This window comes from Gorilla gorilla, chromosome 6 (genome assembly GCF_029281585.2).
Source record: "Gorilla gorilla gorilla isolate KB3781 chromosome 6, NHGRI_mGorGor1-v2.1_pri, whole genome shotgun sequence".
NCBI classification, from domain to species: Eukaryota; Metazoa; Chordata; class Mammalia; order Primates; family Hominidae; genus Gorilla; species Gorilla gorilla.
The window spans coordinates 165,748,351-165,772,972 of record NC_073230.2 but is presented as its reverse complement, the minus strand read 5'-3'; the positions used below and the strand labels follow the sequence as shown (position 1 = coordinate 165,772,972).

At 39.8% G+C, this 24,622-nt stretch overlaps 1 protein-coding gene and 1 non-coding gene across 13 annotated transcripts in view; one reads left to right on the top strand and one right to left on the bottom strand.

Moving 5' to 3' along the window:
• Positions 1–24,622, top strand: part of LMBR1 (limb development membrane protein 1) — a 217,178-nt gene that overhangs the window by 11,522 nt on the left and 181,034 nt on the right. The window lies entirely within an intron of this gene.
• On the bottom strand, positions 8,136–8,276 carry LOC129523951 (U4 spliceosomal RNA). The gene has a single exon (XR_008667581.1). It is a non-coding gene; the product is annotated as a U4 spliceosomal RNA (small nuclear RNA).

Sequence of the window (24,622 nt, the reverse complement as noted above, 5' to 3'; positions counted from 1 at the left end):
CTCGGGAGGCTGAGGCAGGAGAATCACTTGAACCCAGGAGGCAGAGGTTGCAGTGAGCTGAGATTGTGTCACTGCACTCCAGCCTTGGTGGCAGAGTGAGACTCCGTCTCAGAAAAAAAAAATACCATTGGGATTTGATAGGGATTGCATCAAGTCTGTAAATTGCTTGGGTATTATGGATATTTTGACAATATTAAATCTTCCAATCCATGAACATAGGGTGTCTTTCCCTTTGTCTGTCCCCCCTTTAATTTCTTTTTTTTTATTTTTAAATTTTTTGTTTCCATAGGTTTTAGGGAAACAGGTGGTATTTGGTTACATGAGTTAAGTTCTTTAGTGGTGACTTGTGAGCTTTTGGTGCACCCATCACACAAGCAGTATATACTGAATCCAATTTGTAGCCTTTTATCCCTCACCCCTTTCCCACCCTTTCCCCCTGAGTCCCCAAAGTCCATGTGTCATTCTTATGCCTTTGCATCATCGTAGCTTAGTTCCCACTTATGAGTGAGAACACGTGATGTTTGGTTTTCCATTCCTAGGTTAATTCACTTAGAATAATAGTCTCCAATCCCATCCAGGTTGTTGTGAATGCCATTATTTCATTCCTTTTTATGGCTGGGTAGTATTCCATAGTTACATATACCACAGTTTCTATATCCACTTGTTAATTGATGGGCATTTGCGTTGGTTCCACATTTTTGCAACTGCACATTGTGCTGCTACAAATGTGTGTGCAAGTATCTTTTTTGTATAATGACTTCTTTTCCTCTGGGTAGATACCCAGTAGTGGTATTGCTGGATCAAATGATAGTTCTACTTTTAGTTCTTTAACAAATCTCCACACTGTTTTCCATAGTGGTTGTACCAGTTTACATTCCCACCAGCAGTGTAGAAGTGTTCCCTTTTCACTGCATCCATACCAACATCTATTATTTTTTGTTTGTGATTACAGCCATTCTTGCAGGAGTAAGGTGGTATCACATTGTGGTTTTGATTTGCTTTTCCCTGATCATTAGTAATGTTGAGCATTTTTTCATAGGTTTGTTGGCTATTTGTATATCTTCTTTTGGGAATTGTTTGTTTATGTCCTTAGCCCACTTTTTTTTTTTTTTTTTTTTTTTTTGAGACAGAGTCTCGCTCCATCACCCAGGCTGGAGTGCAGTGGTGCGATCTTGGCTCACTGCAAGCTCCACCTCTCGGGTTCACGCCATTCTCCTGCCTCAGCCTCCCGAGTAGCTGGGACTACAGGCACCCGCCACCACGCCTGGCTAATTTTTTGTGTTTTTAGTAGAAACGGGGTTTCACCATGTTAGCCAGGATGGTCTCGATCTCCTGACCTCGGGATCTGCTCGCCTCGGCCTCCCAAAGTGCTGGGATTACAGGCGTGAGCCACTGTGCCCGGCCAGTTAGCCCACTTTTTGATGGGATTGTTTGTTTTTCTCTTGCTAATTTGAGTCCATTGTGGATTCTGGATATTGGTCCTTTGTCAGATGTATAGATTGTGAAGATTTTCTCCCACTCTGTGGGTTTTCTGTTTACTCTGCTGACTGTTCCTTTTGCCATGCAAAAGCTCTTTAGTTTAATTAAGTCTCAGCTGTTTATCTTTGTTTTTCTTGCATTTGCTTTTGGATTCTTAGTTACAAAATCTTTTCCTAAGCCAGTGTCTAGAAGGGTTTTTCTGATATTATCTTCTAGAATTTTTATAGTTTCAGGTCTTAGATTTAAGTCCTTGATCCATCTTGAGTTGATTTTTATATAAGGTGAGAGATGAGGATCCAGTTTCGTTCTCCTACATGTGGCTTGCCAATTATCTCAGCACTATTTGTTGAATGGGGTGTCGTTTCCCCACTTTATGTTTTTGTTTGCTTTGTTAAAGATCAGTTGGCTGTATTTGGGTTGATTTCTGGGTTTTCCATTCTGTTCCGTTGGTCTGTGTGCCTATTTTTATACCAGTACCATGCTGTTTCGGGGACTATGGCCTTATAGTATAGTTTGAAATCAGGTAATGTGATACCTCCAGATTTGTTCTTTTTGCTTAGACTTGTTTTGGCTACGCGGGCTCTTTTTTGGTTCCACATGAATTTTAGGATTGTTTTTACTAGTTCTGTGAAGAATGATGGTGGTATTTTGATGGGAATTGTGTTGAATTTGTAGATTGCTTTTGGCAGTATGGTCATTTTCACAATATTGATTCTACCCATCCATGAGCTTGGGGTGTGTTTCCATTTGTTTGTGTCATCTATGATTTCAGCAGTATTTTGTAGTTTTCCTTGTAGAGGCCTTTCACCTTCTTGGTTAGATATATTCCTAAGTGTTTTATTTATTTGTTTTTTTGCAGCTGTTGTAAAAGGGGTTGAGTTCTTGATTTGATTCTCAGCTTGGTCACTGTTGGTGTATAGGAGAGCTACTGATTTGTGTACATTAATTTTGTATCCTGAAACTGCTGAATTCATTTATCAGTTTTAGGAGCTACTTGGAGGAGTCTTTAGGGTTTTCTAGGTATACAATCATATCATCAGCAAACAGCAACAGTTTGATTTCCTCTTTACCAATTTGGATGCCCTTTATTTCTTTCTCTTGTCTGATTGCTGTGGCTAGGACTTCCAGTACTATGTTGAATAGAAGTGGTGAGAGTGGGCATCCTTTTCTTGTTCTAGTTCTCAGAGGGAATGCTTTCAACTTCTCTCCATTCAGTATTATATTGGCTGTGGGTTTGTCATAGATGGCTTTTATTACATTGAGATATGTCCCTTGTATGTGGATTTTGCTAAGGGTTTTAATTATAAAGTGATGCTGGATTTTGTTAAATTCTTTTTCTGTGTCTATTGAGATGATCATGTGATTTTTGTTTTTAATTCTGTTTGTGTGGTGTATCACATTTATTGACTTGCATATGTTAAACCATCCCTGCATCTGTGGTATGAAACCCACTTGATCATGGTGTTACCTTTTTGATATGTTTTTGGATTCGGTTAGCTAGTATTTTGTTAAGGATTTTAGCATCTGTCTTCATCAAGGATATTGGTCTGTAGTTTGCTTTATTGGTCATGTCCTTTCCTGGTTTGGTATTAGGATGATACTGGCTTCATAGAATGATTTAGGGAGGATTTTCTCTTTATCTTGTGGAATAGTGTCGATAGGATTGGTACCGGTTCTTCTTTGTCTGGTAGAATTCAGCTATAAATCCATCTGGTCCTGGACTTTTTTTTGTTGGTAATTTTTAAAATTACCATTTTAATCTTGCTGCTTGTTACTGGTCTATTTGGGGTACCTAATTCTTCCTGATTTAAGCTAGGAGGGTTGTATCTTTCCAGGAATTTATTCATCTCTTCTAGGTTTTCTAGTTGATGTGTCTAAAGGTGTTCATAATAGCCTCGAATCCTCTCTTATTTTCTTGGTTAATCTTGCTAATGGTGTATCAGTTTTATTTATCTTTTCGAAGAACTAGCTTTTTGTTTCATTTTTCTTTTGTATTTTTTTTGTTTGTTTGTTTCAGTTTCATCTAGTTCTGCTCTGATCTTGGCTATTTCTTTCTTCTGCTGGGTTTGGGTTTGGTTTGTTCTTGTTTTTCTAGTTCCTTGAGGTGTGACCTTAGATTGTCTATTTGTGCTCTTTCAGACTTTTCGATGTAAGCATTTAGGGCTATGAACTTTCCTCTTAGCACCACCTTTGCTGTATCCCAGAGGTTTTGATAAGTTGTGTCACTATTATCATTTGGTTTGAAGAATTTTAAAATTTCCATCTTGATTTCATTGTTGACCCAATGATCACTCAGGAGCAGGTTATTTAATTTCCATGTATTTGTCTGGTTTTGAAGGTTCTTTTTGGAGTTGATTTCTAGTTTTATTCCACTGTGGTCAGGGAGAGTACTTGGTATAATTTCAATTTTCTTAAATTTATTAAGACTTGTTTTGTGTCCTATCATATGGTCTGTCTTGGAGAAAGTTCCATGCTCTGATGAATAGAATATATATTCAGCGGTTGTTGGGTAGAATGTTCTGTAAATATCTGTTAAGTCCATTTGTTCCAGGGTATAGTTTAAATCCATTGTTTCTTTGTTGACTTTCTGTCTTGATGACCTGTTTATTGCTGTCAGTGGAGTATTGAAATACCCCACTATTATTGTGTTGCTGTCTGTCTTATTTCTTAGGTCTAGTGGTAATTGTTTTGTAAATTTGGGAGCTCCAGTGTTAGGTGCATATATATTTATGATTGTGATACTTTCCTGTTGGACAAGGCCTTTTATCATTATATAATGTCCCTCTTTGTCTTTTTTAACTGCTCTTGCTTTGAAGTCTGTTTTGTCTGATATAAGAATAGCTACTACTGCTCACTTCTGGTGTCCATTGGCATGGAATGTCTTTTTCCACCTTTACCTTAAGTTTATGTGAGTCCTTATGTGTTAGGTGAGTCTCTTGAAGGCAGCAGATAGTTGGTGAATTCTTATCCATTCCGCAATTCTGTATCTTTTAAGTGGAGCATTTAGGCCATTTACATCCAATGTTAGTATTGAGATTTGAGGTACTATTCCATTCATCGTGCTATTGGTTGCCTATATACCTTGTTTTTTTTTTTTTATTGTATTTTTGTTTTATATGTCCTGGGAGAATTATGCTTTAAAGAGGTTCTGTTTTAATGTGTTTCCAGGATTTGTTTCAAGATTTACAGCTACTTTTAGCAGTTCTGGTAGTTCTGGCTTGGTAGTGGCAAATTCTCTCAGCATTTGTTTGTCTGAAAAAGACTGTATCTTTCCTTCATTTATGAAGCATAGTTTCACTGGATACAAAATTTTTGGCTGATAATTGTTTTGTTTAAGGAGGCTGAAGATAGGGCCCCAGTCCCTTCTAGCTTGTAGGGTTTCTGCTGAGAAATCTGTGGTTACTCTGGTTTTTCTTTGTAGGTTACCTGGTGCTTTTGCCTCACAGCTCTTAACATTCTTTCCTTCATCTCGACTTTTGATAAGTTGATGACAGTGTGCCTAGGAGATGATCTTTTTACGATTAATTTCCCAAGTGTTCTTTGAGCTTCTTGTATTTGGACGTCTAGGTCTCTAGCAAGGCCCAGGAAATTTTCCTCAGTTATTCCTCCAAATATGTTTTCCAAACTTTTAGATTTCTCTCCTTCCTCGGGAATGGCAGTTATTCTTAGATTTGGTCACTTAATGTAATCCCAAACTTCTTGGAGGCGTTGTTCATTTTTTCTTACTTTTTTCTTTCTCTTATTCATTTTTCTTTGTCTTTGTTGGCTTGGGTTAATTCAAAAAGCTTCTCTTCGAGGTCTGAAGTTCTTTCTTCTGCTTATTTGAGTCTATTGCTGAGACTTTCCAGAAAATTTTGCATTTCTGTAAGTGTGTCCTTTATTTCCTGAAGCTTTGATTGTTTTTTATTTATGCTGTCTGTTTCACTGAAGATTTCTTTCCTCATTTCTTGTATCATTTTTTTGATTGTCTTAAATTGGACTTCACCTTTCTCTGGTACCTCCTTGATTAGCTTAATAACTGAACTTCTGAATTGTTTTTCAGGTAAATCAGGGATTTCTTCTTGGTTTGGATCCATTGCTGGTTAGCCAGTGTGATATTTTTGGAGGTGTTAAAAAAACTTTTTCTTTGTCATATTACCAGAATTGTTTTTCTGGTTCCTTTTCATTTGGGTAGGCTATGTCAGAGGGAAGGTCTAGGGCTCAAGGCTGCTGTACAGATTCTTTTGTCTCCCAGGGTGTTCCACAGATGTAGTACTCTCCCCCTTTTTCTAAGGATGTGGCTTCCTGAGGGCCGAGCTGTAGTGATTGTTGTCTCTCTTTTGGATGTAGCCACTCAGGAGGTCTACCAGGCAGGGCTGGTACTGGGGTTGTCTGCACAGAGTCCTGTGATGTGAACCGTCTGCAGGTCTCTCAGCTGTAGATAACTGCACAGCATTTGTGAGAGGTGACAGCCTGCTGGCGGTCCTCGGGGCCCTCGCTTGCTCTTGGCGCCTCCCCTGCCTGGGCTCCCACTTTGGTGGCATTTGAGGAGCCCTTCGGCCCCCCGCTGCACTGTGGGAGCCCCTTTCTGGGCTGGCCGAGGCTGGAGCCCACTCCCTCGGCTTGTGGGGAGGTGTGGAGGGAGAGGCGCGAGCGGGAGCCGGGGCTGCATGCGGCGCTTGCGGGCCAGCTGGAGTTCCGGGTGGGCGTGGACTTGGTGGGCCCCGCACTCGGAGCAGCCAGCTGGCCCTGCTGGCCCCGGGCAGTGAGGGACTTAGCACCCGGGCCAGTGGCTGCGGAGGGTGTGCTGGGTTCCCCAGCGGTGCCGGCCCACCGGCACTGTGCTCAATTTCTTGTCGGGCCTTAGCTGCCTTCCCGCGGGTGGGGCTCGGGACCTGCAGCCTGCCATGCCTGAGCCTCCCACCCACTCCATGGGCTCCTGTGCGGCCTGAGCCTCCCCGATGAGCACCACCCCCTGCTCCACGGCACCCAGTCCCATTGACCACCCAAGGGCTGAGAAGTACGAGCGCATGGCGCGGGACTGGCAGGCAGCTCCACCTGCAGCCCCAGTGCGGGATCCACTGGGTGAAGCCAGCTGGGCTCCTGAGTCTGGTGGGGATGTGGAGAGTCTTTATGTCTAGCTCAGGGATTGTAAATACACCAATCAGCACCCTGTGTTTAGCTCAAGGTTTGTGAGTGCACCAATCGACACTCTGTATCTAGCTGCTCTGGTGGGGCCTTGGAGAACCTTTATGTCTAGCTCAGGGATTGTAAATACACCAATCAGCACCCTGTGTTTAGCTCAAGGTTTGTGAATGCACCAATCGGCACTCTGTATCTAGCTGCTCTGGTGGGGCCTTGGAGAACCTGTGTGTGGAAACTCTGTATCTAACTAATCTGATGGGGACGTGGAGAACCTTTGTATCTAGCTCAGGGATTGTAAACGCACCAATCAGCGCCCCGACAAAACAGGCCACTGGGCTCTACCAATCAGCAGGATGTGGGTGGGGCCAGATAAGAGAATAAAAGCAGGCTGCCCGAGCCAGCATTGGCAACCCGCTCGGGTCACCTTCCACACTGTGGAAGCTTTGTTCTTTCGCTCTTTGCAATAAATCTTGCTACTGGTCACTCTTTGGGTCCACGCTGCTTTTATGAGCTGTAACACTCACCGCGAAGATCTGCAGCTTCACTCCTGAGCCCAGCAAGACCATGAGCCCACTGGGAGGAATGAACAACTCCAGACGCGCTGCCTTAAGAGCTGTAACACTCACAGCGAGGGTCTGCAGCTTCACTCCTGAGCCAGCGAGACCACGAACCCACCAGAAGGAAGAAACTCCGAACACATCTGAACATCAGAAGGGACAGACTCCAGACGCGCCACCTTAAGAGCTGTAACACTCACTGCGAGGGTCCGCGGCTTCATTCTTGAAGTCAGTGAGACCAAGAACCCACCAATTCTGGACACATTTGGACTGCCTCCTGGGTCCTGCAGGAGCAATCTGCTTCTTTCAGAGGGTCTTTTGGTTCTCTAGGCTTTCCTGCAGTAGTTCTGGAGCAAAGGTTCATGATGTGAGTCTCCACACACTACTCTGTCGGAGTGGGAGCTGCAATCTAGTCCTGCCTCCCATCTGCCGTTTTTCCTCCAAATGTAGCTTTCTTTAATTTCTTTCATCAATGTTTTATGGTTTTCAGGATACAGGTCTTTCACCTCCTTAGTTAAGTTTATTCTTAGGTTGTTTTTTTCTTTGAGATGGAGTTTTGCTCTTGTTACCCAAGCTGGAGTCCAATGATGCGATCTCGGCTCACTGCAGCCTCCGCCTCCCTGGTTCAAGCGATTCTTCTGCCTCAGCCTCCCAAGTAGCTGGGATTATAGGCATGCGCCACCAAGCCCAGCTAAATTTTTATTTTTAGTAGAGATGGGGTTTCTCCACGTTAGTCAGGGTGGTCTCGAACTCCTGACCTCAGGTGATCCGTCTGCTTGGGCCTCCCAAAGTGCTGGGATTACAGGCATGAGCTACCATGCCTGGCCTATTCTTAGGTATTTTATTCTTTTTTTTGTGCTATTGTAAATGAGATTGTTTTACTAATTTCCTTTTTAGATAGTTTATTTGTGGATGTTGATTTTTCTATCCTGCAACTTTATTGAATTTATTAGTTTTTTTTTCTTTATAATTCAGTCTCCATGGAGACTGTCAAAAATTGCCAGTGCTCACTGCATTACAAGTCATCATGGCAGGGTATCAGGAAAAGTTTTCCATCAGCAGTAATCACACCTCAGATAAACCTGACTGGCTATGATACTGCCAATGTTCAAAGCTAAATTTATTGGTTCTAACAGTTTTAAAAAACTGTTAAATGGTTTTTTATATCTAAGATTATGTCTTATGCAAATGGACAGTTTTACCTCTTCCTTTACGATTTGAATGCCTTTTCTTTTTCTTGCCTAATTGCTTTAGGTAGGACTTCTAGTACTATGTTGAATAAAAGTAAGTAAGAGTGGACATCTCTGCCTTGTGCCTGATCTCAGTGGGAAACCTTTCAGTTTTTCACAATTAAGTAGGATAGCTGTGGGCTTTTCATATATGGCCTTTATTACATTGAGATAATTTCCATTTGTTTGTAGTTTGTTGACAGTTTTTTACCATGAAAGTGTGCTGAATTTTTCAGGTGATTTTTCTGCCTATTGAGATGATCATATGATTGTTATCTTTTTATTTTGTTATTGTGGTGTACCACAGTAATTGATTTTCATATATTGAACCATTCTTGCATCCTAGGCATAAATCCCACTTAGTCATGGTTTATGATCCTTTTAATGTGCTGTTGGATTCAGTGAGCTACTATTTTGTTGAGGATTTTCGTATCTGTATTCTTCAGGGATATTGTCCTGTTGTTTTCTCTTCTTATGACTTCTTTGTCTGGCTTTGGTATCAGGGAAATGCTGGCTTTGTAAAATGTGTTTGAAAGTGTTCTCTCCACTTCAGTTTTTTGAAGGAGTTTGAGACAGATTGGTGCTAATTGCTCCTTAAGTGTTTGGTAGCATTCATCAGTGAAACCATCTGGTCCTGGGCTTTTCTCTTTTGGGAGGTTTTTGATTACTGATTCAGTCTGCATACTTCTTATAGGTTTGTTCAGACTTTCTATTTCTTCATGATTTCTATTTCTTCATGATTTAGTCTTGTTGGTAGGGTGTTACGTTTCTAGGAATTTATTCATTTCTTCTAGATTATCCAGTTTGTTGGCATATGGCTGTTTTTAGTAGTCTCATGATCCTTTTTATTTCGGAGGCATCAGTTGTAATGTCTCTTTCCTTTCTTATTTGAGTCTTCTCTTTTTTTTTAGTCTAGCTAAGGGTTTTTCAGTTTTAAATCTTTTCAAAAAACCAACTCTTAGTTTTGTTGTTTTTTCCCTATTTTTCTGTTTTTTATTTTATTTATTTCTGCTCTAATCTTTGTTACTTCTTCCTTCTGGCAACTTTGGGCTTAGTTTTCTAGTTCCTTGAGCTGTAAAGTGAGGTTATTTGAGACTTTCCTTGTTTTAATGTTATGAGCTTCATTCTTACTGCTGCTTTTGTTTCATCCCATAAGTTTTGGTATATTGTGTTTTTGTTATTTGTCTTGAGATTTTTTTTTTTTTTTTTTTTGTGACAGAGTCTCGCTCTGTCACCCAGGTTGTGGCGCAATCTCGGCTCACTGCAAGCTCTGCTTCCTGGGTTCACACCAGTCTCCTGCCTCAGCCTCCCGAGTAGCTGGGATTACAGGCGCCTGCTGCCACGCCTGGCTAATTTTTTGTACTTTTAGTAGAGATGGGGTTTCACCGTGTTAGCCAGGGTGGTCTCGATCTCCTGACCTCATGATCCACCTGCTCTGGCCTCCCAAAGTGCTGGGATTACAGGCGTGAGCCACCGCGCCCGGCATCTTGAGATATTTTCTAATTTCCTTTTTTTCTTTTTCAGTCCAGTGGGTGTTCCAGAATGTGGTGTTTACTTTTCATGTATTTGTAAATTTTTCAGTTTTCATTCTTTTATAGTCAGAAAATACACTTGGTATGATTTCAGCCTTCTTAAATTTGCTAAGGCTTGTTTTGTTACCTATCTTGTGTTCTCTCCTGGAGAAGTATTCCTGTTTGCTTGAGAAGAATGTGTAGTTTGCTGCCATTGAGGAGAATGTTCTGTATATATCGTTAGATTCATTTGGTCTACAGTGTTATTGAAGTCTTCTCTTTTCTTATTGATCTTCTGTCTGGATGTTTTGTTCAGTATTGAAAATGGGGTATTGAAGTCTCCAATCGTTATTCTACCGTTTATTTCTCCCTTTAGTTCTGTCAGTGTTTGCTTTATATATTTATGTACTCTGATGTTGGGTGCATGTATACTTATAATTGTCATATCTCCCTGGTGGATTGATCCTTTTATCATTGTCAAATGTCTTTTATTTAAATTGTTTTTTTCTTTTATTTCTGTCCTTTGTAAACAAAAACTTGTCCTTTTTTATAATGAGAAATGATGAATGTCTTGTGTTTCATGTGACGGTTTTTCCCAATGTAAGTATAGCTATCTCTGCTCTCTCTTGATTACTATTTGCATGGAATATTTAATTATCTCTTTACTTTCAGCCTATGTGTGTCCTTAAATCTGAAGAGAGTTTCTTGTAATAGCATATAGTTGGATCTTTTTTGTTTTTAAATCTATTCAGGCTTTTACTAGAGTTTAATCTATTTACATTTAAAGTGATTATTGATAGGGAAGAATTTTACTACTGCCATTTTGTTGTTTTTTGTTAGTCTTATAGTTTTTTTGGTTGTCTTACCCTTTGTTGCTGTATACCTTTGGGTTTTGCTGATTTTTTGTATTTGTAGGCTTTGATTATTTTCTCTTTTTTCCTTTGGGTAACTTCTGTAGGTATTTTATATTCTTTCCTTCTTAAATTACAGTTGAAAGTATATCACCTGAGAGGTTAGACATCCAAAGGATGTTCTGGTCTTGCAGCATGATATCTGGTGTTAGTCTTCCTTTTGTTTCCAAGCAAAAGTTATGCAATAAGACAGAATATAAGGTCTCCGAGAGCCTTAAGCTTTTTTTTCCTTCTTCACGTCTGTAGTAGATATTTGTAGATACTAATTCTTGATGATCTTAGGGTTTTGAATATTATATCCAAATATAATAGTACAGGTTAATTTCCTGAACACCTTGGTAGTAAGATAATTTAAGAAACTTAAGGCATGATGGGAAAAATAGACATGAGAGTCTGATGTTCAGAATTTATCTTTGAAAGCCCTTAGAAATGTTTTAACACTTAATAAAATAATTTTTAGAAAGAACACCACATAAAGAAAATATGTTCTGATTTTACACTGTTAATATCTATTAATAGCATGATTTTTAACATTTATCTTTATATTGTGCAATGCCAGTTTTTACTTTTTATTGTTTTTCGAGACAGGGTCTTACTTTGTTACCCAGGCTGGAGTGCAGTGGTGCGATCACGGCTCACTGCAGCCTTGACCTACCGGGCTCAGGTGATCTTCCCACCTCGCCTCTCAAGTAGCTGAGACTACAGGCTTGCACTACCACGCCTGGCTAATTTTTATATTTTTTGTAGAGATGGGGTTTCACCATGTTGCCCAGGCTGGTCTTGAACTCCTGGGCTCAAGCTGTCTGCCCACGTTGGCTTCCCAAAGTGTTGGGATTACAGGTGTGAGCCACCTCACCTAGCCACTGCAAGCCTTTTTTTTTTTTTGAGATGGCATCTTGCTCTGTTGCCCAAGCTGGAGTGCAGTGGCACCATCTAGGCTCACTGCAACCTCCGCCTCCAAGGTTCAAGCAATTCTCCTGCCTCAGCATGAGATTATAGGTGCACGCCATCACACCTGACTAATTTTCGTATTTTTAGGAGACACAAGGTTTCACCACGTTGGTCAGGTTGGTCTTGAACTCCTGACCTTGTGATCCGCCCACCTCGGCCTCCCAAAGTGCTGGGATAACAGGCGTGAGCCACCGTGCCCGGCCTGCCACTGCAAGTCTTTAGAAGGTTTCCTTTCCTTAGACAGGCGTGGGGGTGTGTGCCTGTAATACCAGCTACTTGGGAAGCTAAGGCAGGAGAATTGCTTGAACCCGGGAGGTGGAGGTTTCAGTGAGCCGAGATTGCACCCCTGCACTCCAGCCTGGGCGACAGAGTGAGACATCATCTCAAAAAAAAAAAAAAGAAAATCTCCTTTTCAAATTTATAGATCTGTAGAACTCATGATTCTTTAGCTGACACTTTATTTCTTGTCTTTTTTCCCTTTTTCATTTGGACTTAAGGTGCACAGAATTGCATTAATCACAGTCCTTGGTTCATTTTTAAAACTTTTATTTTTATTAAAAAAATTTTCTTTCCACCATCCTTAACCTCTAAAAGTCCTGGGATTACAGGCATGAGCCATGGCACCCAGCCTCAACTATTTTCTTTTTTTTTTGAAACAGTTTTATTGATTTAATTCACATACCATATAATTTATCCAATTCAGTAGTTTTTAGCATATCCACAGACTTGGACAACCGTCACCACTGTCTAATCATAGAACATTTTCATTATCTCAGAGACAAACCCTATGTTCAGTAGCAGTCATTCCCTGTTGCACCCACATACTCCTTCCTCTAGCCCTAGGCCACCACTGATCTACTTTGCCTAGATTTGCCTGTATAGATTTGTCTATTCTGGATATTTCTTATGTAAATTGATTCATGTAATATGTACTATTTTATGTCTAGCTGCTTTCATTTAAGCATGATATTTTCAAAGTTTAGCCATGTTGTAGCATGTGTCAGTACTTCATTGTCTTTCTATGGTCCAATAATATTCCATTACTTGGATATGTCACATATTGTTTATTCATCAGGTGATGGACCTTTGGGTTGTTTCCACTTTTTGGCTTTTATGAAAATGCTGCTGTGAACATTTGTGTAGTTTTTGGGTGGACATGTTTTCATTTCTTTTGAGCATATACCTAGGGGTGGACATGCTGCGTCATAAAGTAACTTAATATTTAATATTTTGAGGAACTGCCAACCTGTTTTCCAAAGTTGCTACATCATTTCACATTTCTACCACCAATGTTTGAGAATTCTAATTTCTTCACATCATTATCACTTGTCATTATGATTTTTGATTATAGCCATTCTAGTGGGTATGAAGTGGTATTTCATTGTCATTTTGATTTGCATTTTACTGATGACTAATGATGTTGAGCATCTTTTCATGTGCTTGTCGGCTATTGTGTATTTTCTTTGGAGAAATATCACTTCAACTTCTTTGTCAATTTTTTGTTGGGTTATTTTTCTTTTTATTATTGAGTTGTAAGAATTCTTTACATAATTTGTGAAAGTCACCAATGCTGTGATAGAGTCACTTACGTCCGACCCAAACAAAGTGGAACAGGGAGGTCATGACGAAGGTCTCACGCTTATATGTCTGAGATAAGAACTATCACAAGGATCTTCTAAAAACTCATAAGAGGCCGGGCGCAGTGGCTCGTGCCTGTAATCCCAGCACTTTGGGAGGCCAAGGCGGGTGGATCACGAGGTCAGGAGTTCCAGACCAGCCTGGCCAAGATGGTGAAATCTCGTCTCTACTAAAAATACAAAATTTAGCTGGGTGCAGTGGTGGGCACCCATAATCTCAGCTACTCAGGAGGCTGAGGCAGGAGAATCTCTTGAACCTGGGAGGCAGAGGTTGCAGTGAGCCAAGTTTGCGCCACTGCACTCTAGCCTGGGTGATGGAGCAAGACTATGTCTCATTAAAAAAAAAAAAAAAAAATCCCCAGAAAAAACTCATAAGAAATTCCTGTATGTCCTACATGTCTTAGTCGTCCTGCATATTCTGCACACATCTGTAACAGGGTTTATTGCAAGAAATTCCTCATGGATTTCAGCATTCCAGATAAGCCGCTCTCACAAGACGAACATTTGCATAGCAATGGCTGTCTCCACCAATGAATTAGCACCAGCATCTACAACTGGCCCCTGTAACTGATGATTTTTGTTTCAAAATAGCTTACGTAGACCTCTCCTCTTTGCCTTTAAAAGTTTCACCTTACTTCATCCTATCTGGATATGCCTTTGATCTGTTATAGCAAACATATCCTGGATTGCAATCGCCTGTCACTCCCAAATAAAATTTTCTTTCGGAGAGTTTCATTGTCATTATTTTAGGTTGACATAATCTAGACATAAGACCCCTATCAGACATATGACTTCCAAGTATTTTCTATTCTATGGGTCATCTTTTTACTTTCTTGATTGTAGGACAAAAGTTTTAAATTTTGTTGACATTCAGTTTCTCTGTTTTTTTTTTTTTTTGTCTTTTGAGATTTTAATGTCATATGCAAGAAGACCTTGCCAACCGTAAGGTCATGTAGATTTACTTCTATACCTTCTTCCAATAATTTTACAGGTTTAGCTCTTACATTTAGATCTATGTTCCATTTTCAGTTAATTATTGTGTATAATGTAAGAAGGGGTCCCATCTCCATTCTTTTGCATATGGATATCCAGTTGTTCCAGCACCATTTGTTAAAAAGGCTATTTCCCCCATACCCCCAACTGAATTATCTTGATACTCTTGTTGAAAATCAATTGACCATAAATGCAAGGGTTTGTTTTTAGACTCTTAGTTCTGTTCTTTTGGTCTCTATGTCTATTTTTATACTAGTACTACACTGTCTTGACAAGTGCAGCTTTGTAGTAAGTTTAAAATTGGGGAAGTGTGAGTCCTCCAGCTTTGCTCTTTTTTTCCACAGTTTTCTGATTTTTCTGGATTTGTTCCATTTTCATGTGAATTTAGGATAAGCCTGTCAATTTCTGTAAGAAAGTAGGAACTGGAATTTTGATAGCAATTATATTGAATATGTAGATCAATTTGGGAAGTGTTATCCCATCAATATTAAATTCTCCAATCCATGAACATGTGATGTCTTTCTATATTCAGAAATTCTTTAATGTCTTTCAATAATATTTTGTGGCTTCCAGAGTACAAGTTTGACTCCTCTTTTGTTAAATTTATTCCTAAGTATTTTATTCTTCTTGATGCTATTTGAAATTGAATTTTTTTTTTCTTTTTGAGATAAGGTCTTACTTTGTCACTGTGCCTGGAGTACAGTGGCATGATCATGGCTCACTGCAGCCTGAAACCCCTAGGCTCAAGTGATCTTCCCACCTCAGTTTCCCTAGTAGCTGAGACTACAGGTGTGCAACATCATGCCCAGCTAATTTTTATATTTTTTGTAGAGCTGGTGTCTCTCTATGTTGCCCAGGCTGGTCTTGAACTGCTGAGCTCAAGTGATCCTCCTGCCTTGACCTCCCAAAGTTCTGGTTTTACAGCATGAGCCACTGCGCCTGGCTGAAAGGGAATTGCTTTTGTTTTGTTTTGTTTTTTTGAGACAGAGTCTTGCGCTGTCACCCAGGCTGAAGTGCAATGGCGCAACCTCGGCTCACTGCAACCTCTACTTCCTAGGTTCTAGCAGTTCTCCTGCCTCAGCCTCCTGAATACCTGGGATTACAAGCACCCACCACCGTGCCTGGCTAATTTTTGTATTTTTAGTAGAGATGGGGTTTCATCATGTTGGTCAGGCTGGTCTCGAACTCTTGACCTCGTGATCCACCCGTGTCGGGCCTCCCAAAGTGCTGAGATTACAGGCGTGAGCCACTGTGCCCGGCCCTGGAATTGCTTTTTAAATTTTATTTTCAGATTGCTTATTGCTAGGTTTAGAAAATTAAGAAGTATTCTTTCATTTCTAGAGCACAAATTAGGAGTTAGGATTTCTATTTGGTTTTATTCCAAGTATATAGAGGTATATGAAAATATTATTTTCTCACAAAAACCTCTTTTCATTGCCTTATTTAACATTTATTGAGTCTTCATTCGTAACCTCCTATGGACCATATCTTCACCCTCCAAGGCATGCAGTGTGAATGAATTTAAAAATATATCATCATAGGTTTATTGTTTGAAACATATTAATATAGAGTGAAATTTGAATAAGGTGATAAGACATTTTTTCACTAACTTACAATTATCATATAGGCTGCTGTTAACTTAAAGGGCAGTGATTTGACAAAACCAATACAGATTATTACAACTGGTTCTAATTATGTTTAGGAACAAGAGTTAAGATTATGAAACCAACCTTTTTTGGAGGCACTTGGTTAGAAGAGCTTTGTAAATGATTTTGGTTTTCTTTTCACTAGCTATTTTTTTTTTTATTTTTTATTTTTTTTGTGAGACAGAGTCTTGATTTCACCCAGGCTGGAGTGCAGTGGCGTGATCTCAGCTCACTGCAACCTCCACTTCCCGGGTTCAAGCGATTCTTATGCCTCAGCCTCCCGAGTAGCTAGGATTGCAGGTGTGTGCCACCACAGCTGGCTAATTTTTTTTTGTGTTTTTAGTAGAGATGAGGTTTCACCATGTTGGCCAGGCTGATCTTGAACTTCTGTCCTCAAGTGATCCACCCACCTTGGCATCCCAAAGTGCTGGGATTACAGGTGTGAGCCACCACGCCTGGTCTTCTCTAGCTATTAATAACACTTATTAATACTTTTGCTTCATACTAAAAAAGCTCCTGCCTTATTAATCCTCTATATAGCCTACTGCAATGGTAAATATATTTAATGTATTTATTTTAGAAAGAGAAAAATTAAGTCAGAGAATGGCTAAAATAAAATAGTTTAAAAATGAAAATGCCAGGTTCTGGTAAGGATGGGAAGCAACCAGAACTCTCATACATTGCTGGTATGAGTATGAATTTGTACAGCCGCTAAGAAAACTGTTTGGAAGTATTTACTAAATCGAACATAAGCAAATTTTACCTTGCTGAGTGTATTAGCATGATGGAATATAGAGTGTCAACTTGATTGGATTGAAGGATGCAAAGTATTGATCCTGGGTGTGTCTGTGAGGGCGTTGCCAAAGGAGATTAACATTTGAGTCAGTGGGCTGGGAAGGCAGACCCACACTTAATCTGGGTGGGCACCATCTAATCAGCTGCCATCATGGCTAGAATATAAAGCAGGCAGAAAAAAAAAATGTGAAAAGACTAGACTGGCCTAGCCTCCCAGCCTACATCTTTCTCTCATGCTGGATGCTTCCTGCCCTTGGACATCGTACTCCAAGTTCTTCAGTTTTGAAACTCAGACTGGCTCTCCTTGCTCCTCAGCTTTCAGACGGCCTATTGTGGGACCTTGTGATCATGTGAGTTAATACTTAATAAACTCCCCTTTATATATATATCTATTTGTATCTATCTATACATATATATATCTTCTATTAGTTCTGTTCCTCTAGAGAACCCTGACCAATGCAATTAGGGTTCTTAGCAGAAATTGAGCCAATGGGATTTGTACATATATACAGAAAGATTTATTATAAGTGATTGGCTACGTGATTATGGAGACTGACAAGTCCCATGGTCTGCAGTGGGCAAGCTGGAGACCCAGAACTGCTGATAGTGTAGTTTCATTCCTAGTCCAACAGTCTCAAGGCCCCGGAAGAGCTGATGTTTGAATATGAGTCCAAAGGCAGGAAAAAACTGATGTATCAGCTTGAAGGCTGTCAGACAGAAGAAATCCCCTATTACTAAGTCTTTTTGCTTTATTCAGGCCTTCCACTGATTGGATGAGGCCCAACCACATTGTGTAGGGAGAGTTCTTTGTGTTTTGGATGCAAGTCCTGTATCAGATACACTTTTTACAGAAATTTCCCACTAGTCTGTGGCTTGTCCTTTCATTCCCTTAACAGTGTCTTTTGCAGAGCGAAGTTTTAAATTATAATGAAGTCCAGTTTATCACTTTTTCTTTCATGGATCATGCTTTTCATATTGTATCTAAATAGTCATTGCCAAACCCAAGTTCACTTAGTTTTTTTTTTCTATGTTATTTTCTAGAGGATTTATAGTTTTATATTTTACATTTAGGTGTATGATCCACGATATCGTTTGGCTGTGTCCTCCACCAAATCTCATCTTGAATTGTAGCTCCTACAATTCTCATGTGTAGTGGGAGGGACCCACTGGGAGGTAATTGAATCATGGAGGTAGGTCTTTCCCCTGCTGTTCTTGTGATAGTGAGTAAGTCTCATGAGATCTGATGGTTTTATAAAGAAGAGTTCCCCTGCACAAACTTCTCTCTTTGCCTGCTGCCATCCATGTAAGATGTGACTTGCTCCTTCTTGCTGTCCACCATGATTGTGAGGCCTCTCCAGCCATGTGGAACTGTAAGTCCATTAAAACTCTTTCTTTTGTAAATTGCCCAGTTTCTGGTATGTCTTTATCAGCAGCGTGAAAACAGGCTAATACAGTAAATTCATACCAGGAGAATGAGACACTGTTGAAGATACCCAAAAATGTGGAAGTGACTTTGGAACTGGGGAACAGAGAGTGGTTGGAACAGTTTGGAGGGCTCAGAAGAAGACAGGAAAATGTGGAAAAGTTTGGATCTCCCTAGAGACTTATTGAGTGGCTTTGACAAAAATGTGGATAATGATATGGACAGTGGAATCCAGGCAGAGGTGGTCTCAGATGGAGAGGAGAAACTTGTTGGGAAGTGGAGCAAAGGTGACTCTTGTTATGTTTTAGAAAAGAGAGTGGTGGCATTTTGCCCCACCTTAAAGATTTGTTGAACTTTGAACTTGAGAGAGATGATTTAGGGTATCTGGTGGAAGAAATTTCTAAGCAGCAAAGCATTCCAGAGGTAACTTGGGTGCTGTTAAAGGCATTCATTTGTAAAAGGAAAACAGAGCATAGAAGTTTGGAAAATTTGCAGCCTGACAATGAGATAGAAAAGAAAACCCCATTTTCTGAGGAGAAATTCAAGCTGGCTGCAGAAATTTGAATAAGTAATGAGGAGCTGAATGATAATCCCCAAGACAAGGGGGAAAATGTCTCCAAGGCATGTCAGAGACCTTTGCGGCAGCCCCTCCCATTATAGGCTGGGAGGTTTAGGATGAAAAAATGGTTTCATAGGCAGGGCCCAGGGCCCCCCTGCTCTGTGCAGCCTCAGGACTTGGTGCCTTGAGTCCCAGCTGCTCCAGCTGTGACTAAAAGGGGCCAAACAACAGCTGGGTCTGTTGCTTCAGAAGGTTCAAGCCCCAAGCCTTGGCAGCTTCAACATGGTGTTTAGCCTGCGGGTGCACAGAAGTCAAGAATTGAGGTTTAGGGATTTCCACCTAGATTTCAGAGGATGTATGTATGGAAATGCATGGATGCCCAGGCAGAAGTTTGCTTCAGGGGCTGGGCCATCATGGAGAACCTCCACTAGGGCAGTGCAGAAGGGAAATGTGGGGTTGGAGCCACCACACAGAGTTACTACTGGGACACCACCTAGTGGAGCTGTGAGAAGAGGGCCACCGTCCTCCAGACCCCAGAATGGTAGATCCACTGACAGCTTGCACCATGCGCCTGAAAAAGCTGCAGACACTCAATGCTAGCTGGTGAAAGCAGACAGAAGGCTATCCTCCGCCACAGGGGCGGAGCTGCCCAAGGCTGTGGGAGCCCTCCTTTTGCATCAGCGTGACCTGGATGTGAGACATGGAGTCAAAGGAGACCATTTTGGAGCTTTAAGATTTGACTGCCCCACTGGATTTCAGACTGCATGGGGCCTGTAGCCCCTTTGTTTTGTCCAGTTTCTCCCATTTAGGATGGCTGTGTTTACCCAATGCTTGTACCCTCATTGTGTCTAGGAAGAAACTAACTTGCTTTTGATTTTACAGGCTCATAGGCAGAAGGGACTTGCCTTGTCTCAAATGAGACTTTGGACCATGGACTTTTGAGTTAATGCTGAAATGAGTTAAGATTTTGGGGGACTGTTGGGGAGGCATGATTGGTTTTGAAATATGAGGACATTAGATTTGGGAGGGGCTGGGGTGGAATGATTTGGTTTGGCGTGTCCCCTACCAAATCTCATCTTGAATTGTAGCTCCCACAATTCTCACGTCATGGGAGGGACCCAGTGGGAGGTAATTGAATCACGAGGCGGGTCTTTCCCGTGCTGTTCTTGTGATAGTGAATAAGTCTCACGAGATCTGATGGTTTTATAAAGAAGAGTTCCCCTGCACAAACTCTTCTCTTTGCCTGTTGCCATCCATGTAAGATGTGACTTGCTCCTCCTTGCCTTCCGCCATGATTGTGAGGCCTCCCCAGCCACGTGGAAGTGTAAGTTCATTAAACCTTTTTTGTAAATTGCCAGTTTCTGATATGTCTTTATCGGCAGTGTGAAAACGGACTAATACAATCTATTTTGAGTTAATTTTGGGAACGCCATAGGGTCTATGTCTTGATTCATTTTGTTGTACGTGGATGTCCAGTTATTATAGCACCGTTTGTTGAATAGACTATTCTTTCTTCATTGCTTCTTTGACAAAGATCAGTTGTCCATATTGTGTGGGTTTATCAACTCTCTATTCTGTTCCATTGATCTTTTTCTATTCTTTCACCAAAATCATAGTCTTGATTATTGTAGGCCTATAAGTCTCCTGAAGTCAGGTAATGTCAGTCCTCCAATTTTGTTTTTCTTCAGTATTGTGTCACCTATTCTAGGTCTTTTGCCTTTCAGTATAATTTTAGAATTATTTTCTTGATATCCAGAAAATAATTTACTGGGATTTTGATTGGGGTTGTGTGAATCTGTAGAGTAGATTGGGTAGAACTGACATGTTAACAACAGCAAATCTTCCTTCTGTGAATGTGGAATACCTCTCCATTAATTTAGATATTCTAAAATCAGAGTTTTGTAGTTTTATATCCAAGTAATTCTTTTTTGGGGCTGTTAATGTAAATGGTGTTTTTTTTTTTATTTCAAATTCCAGTTGTTAATTGCTGGTATATAGGAAAACAGTTTATTTTTGGACATTAACTTTTTATCCTGCATCCTGGCTTATTAGTGCCAGGAATTTTTGTTGATTCATTAGGATTTTCTACATAAACAATCATGTCATCAGAGAACAAAGAGAGTTTTATTTCTTTCTTGCAAATATGTATGTGTTTTATTTCCTTTTCTTGTCTTACTGTAGTAGCTAGGACTTCCAGTATGATACGGAATAGGAGTGTTGAGAGGAGATATCTTTGCCTTGATTCCAGTCTTGGGAGAAAGATTCTAGTGTTTTTTTTTTTTTTGAGACAGAGTTTCACTTTTGTTGCCCAGGCTGGAGTGCAGTGGCACAGTCTCGGCTCACTGCAACCTCCACCTCCTGGATTCAAGCAATTCTCCTGCCTTAGTCTCCTGAGTAGCTGGGATTACAGGCAGGCGCCACCACACCTGGCTAATTTTGTATTTTTAGTAGAGACAGAGGTTCTTTATGTTGATCAGGCTGGTCTCAAACTCCTGACCTCAGGTGATCTGCCTGCCTTGGCCTCCCAAAGTGCTGGGATTACAGGTCTGAGCCACCGTGCCCAGCCCTAGTTTTTTTAATCATTAAGTATGATGTTAGCTGTAGGGTTTTTGTAGACATTCTTTATCAAGTTGAGAATTTTTTTTTTTATTCACAGGTTTCTGAGAGTCTTGATCATGAATGGCTGTTGGATTTTTGTCGGATGATTTTCCTGCATCTATTGATAGGTTATGTTTCATCTTTAGCCTGTTGGTGTGATGGATTGTATTAATTGATTTTTGAATGTTGAATCAGGTTTGCATAACTAGATAATTCTCACTTGGTTGTGGTATATAATTCTTTTTATATACTGTTGGATTCAGTTTGCTGATATTTTGTTGAGGAACTTTGTATGTGTGCTCATGAGAGAGATTTGTCTGTAGTTTTCCTTTATTTCAATGCCTTTATTTCATTTTGGTATTAGGGTAATGTTGACCTCATATAGTGTGTTAGAAAGCATTCCCTCTGTTTCTGTTATCTGTAAGATATTTTGGAGAATTGTATCACATCTTCCTTAAATTTGGTAGAATTCAAAAGTGAAACTATCTGGGACTGGTGCTTGGAAGATAATTGTTGATTCGGTTTCTTTAATAGACATAGAACTAGTAATATGATTTGTTTGACTTGAAAGTTTTGGTAGATTGTGTCTTTGAAGGCATTTGTTCATCTAAGTTTTCAAATTTGTGGGCACGGAGTTTATAATATTCCTGTACTTTTTTTTTGGTGTCTGTGGAAACAGGCCCCTTTTTCATTTTCATGTATTAGTAATTTGTGTTCTTTTTCTACTTGGTTAGCCTGGCTAGAGGTTTATCAATTTTATTGCTCTTTTCAATGAACCAGCTTTTGATTTTGTGAAATTTAAAATTGATTTCCTGTTTTCATTAATTTGTGCTTTTTTTAAACTTTTTTTTTTTTTGCTTACTTTGGAATTACTTTGCTCTTTTTTTTTCTAGTTTCCTAAGGTGTAGAAGCTTATTCAATTTAGATATTTCTTCTGTAATGTAGCAATTCAGTGCTATACATTTCCCTCTAAGCACTGCTTTTGCTGCATTTCACACATTTTCATAAGATTTATTTTCATTTTCATTTAGTTCAAAATATTTTAAAATTTATTTTGAGACTTCTTTGATGATGTGTTATTTAGAGGCTTTTTGTTTAATCTCCAAGAAGTTTTCCAGCTATATTTCAGTTATTGATTTATAGTTTTATTCTATTGTGATCTGAGAGCATAGTTGTTAGGAATTGTATTGTTTTAAATTTGTTAAGGTATTCTTTATGAACCAGAATATGATGTCTTAGTGAGTGTTTTCACGTGAGCTTGAGAAGAATGCATATTGTGCAATTGTTGGATGAAATATTCTATAAATGTCAATTAGATCCAGTTGATTGATGATGCCGTTCAGTTCAACTATGTACCCTTACTGATTTTCTGCCTGCTGCATCTGCCAATTACTGATAGAAGGATGTTGCAGTCTCCAACTATAATAGTAGATTCATCTATTTCTGTTTACATTTTTGTCCATTTTCACCTCATGTATTTTGACATTTTGTTAGTTCTTCTTGGAAAATTGACCCCTTATTACTATGTATTGCTGTTCTTTGTCCTGGTAATTTTCTTTGCTCTGAAGTCTGCCTTGCCTGAAATTAATATAGCTGCCGTTCTCTTGATTATTGTTAACATGGTTTGTCTTTCTTTGTCACTGTACTTTTAATCTGTCTGTCTTATAATTAAAATACTTTTTTATAGACAACATATAGCTAAGTATTTTTTATCCACTCTGTCTCTTTTAATTGGTATATTTAGACCATTCATATTTAAAGTGATCATTGATATTATTGGTTTAATATTTACCATAGTTTTAACTATTTTCTATTGTCCTTGTTCTTGGTGGTTTTTTTGGTCTTTTTTTCTGTCTTTGGTTCTAGCTGAGCATTTTATGAGTCTGTTTTCTTTCCTCTCTTAGCATATCAATTATACTTCTTTCAAAATATTTTTAGTGGTTGCCCTTGAGTTTGCAATTTACATTTGCAAGTAATCTACCTTCACTTTCACATAACACTGTATTGCTTCATGAGTAGTGCAGGTACATTATGAGAGAATATTCCTAGTTCCCCTCTTGCTGTCATTCATTTCACTTATCTAGAAGCTGTAATCACCAAATACATTATTGTTATTATTACTTTCAATAAATTGTTGTCTGTTAGATTAAGAAAAAGAAAATAAAAGACTTTATTTTACCTTCACTTACTCCTTCTCTAATGATCTTTCTTTTCTTTTCTTTTCTTTTTTTTTTTTTTGTTTGAGATGGAGTCTCGCTCTGTCGCCTAGGCTGGAGTGCAGTGGTGTGACCTCTGCCTCTCAGATTCAGGCAGTTCTTGTGCCTCAAATCTCCTGAGTAGCTGAGATTACAGGCACGTGCCACCATGCCCAACCAATTTTTGTATTTTTAGTAGAGATGGGGTTTCTCGATGTTGGCCTGGCTGGTTTCAATCTCCTGGGCCCAAGTGATCCACCCACCTTGGCCTCCCACAGTGCTGGGATTACAGCCATGAGCCCAGCCACCGTGCCTGACACTGGCCTAATGATCTTTCTTTACATAGATTTGAATTTCTGTCCTGTGGTCATGTTCTTTTATGAAGATCTTTTAAAATTTCTTGCTAAGCCACCTGCGCCTCCAGTAAAAACAAAAAAAGAAAAAAAATTCTTGCTAATTAAGTCTATTGGCAACAAATTCCTTCAGTTTTCTTTTGTCTGACAAACTCTATTTATCTGTCTATCTATCTACCTATCTGTCTATATTTATTTATTTATTGAGACAGAGTCTTGCTCTGTCGCCCTGGCTGGAGTGCAGTGGTGCGATCTCGGCTCATTGCAAGCTCCGCCTCCCAGGTTCACGCCATTCTCCTGCCTCAGCCTCCTGAGTAGCTGGGACTGCAGGCACCTGCCACCACACCCGGCTAATTTTTTGTATTTTTAGTAGAGACAGGGTTTCACCTTGTTAGCCAGGATGGTCTTGATCTCCTGACCTCGTGATCTGCCCGCCTCGGCCTCCCAAAGTGCTCTCCTTTATTTTTGAAAGATAATTTTGCTGGATACAGAACTTTGGGTTGGTGTTTTCATTTTTCATTTTTTCCTTTTAACATTTGAAATATTTTACTGCTTTCTTTTTGCTTGCATGGTTTCTGAAGAGAAGTCTGATGCAATTCTAATCTTTGATCCTCTATTTGTAAGGCATTTTTATTCCTGTAGCTTATTTCGAGATATTCTC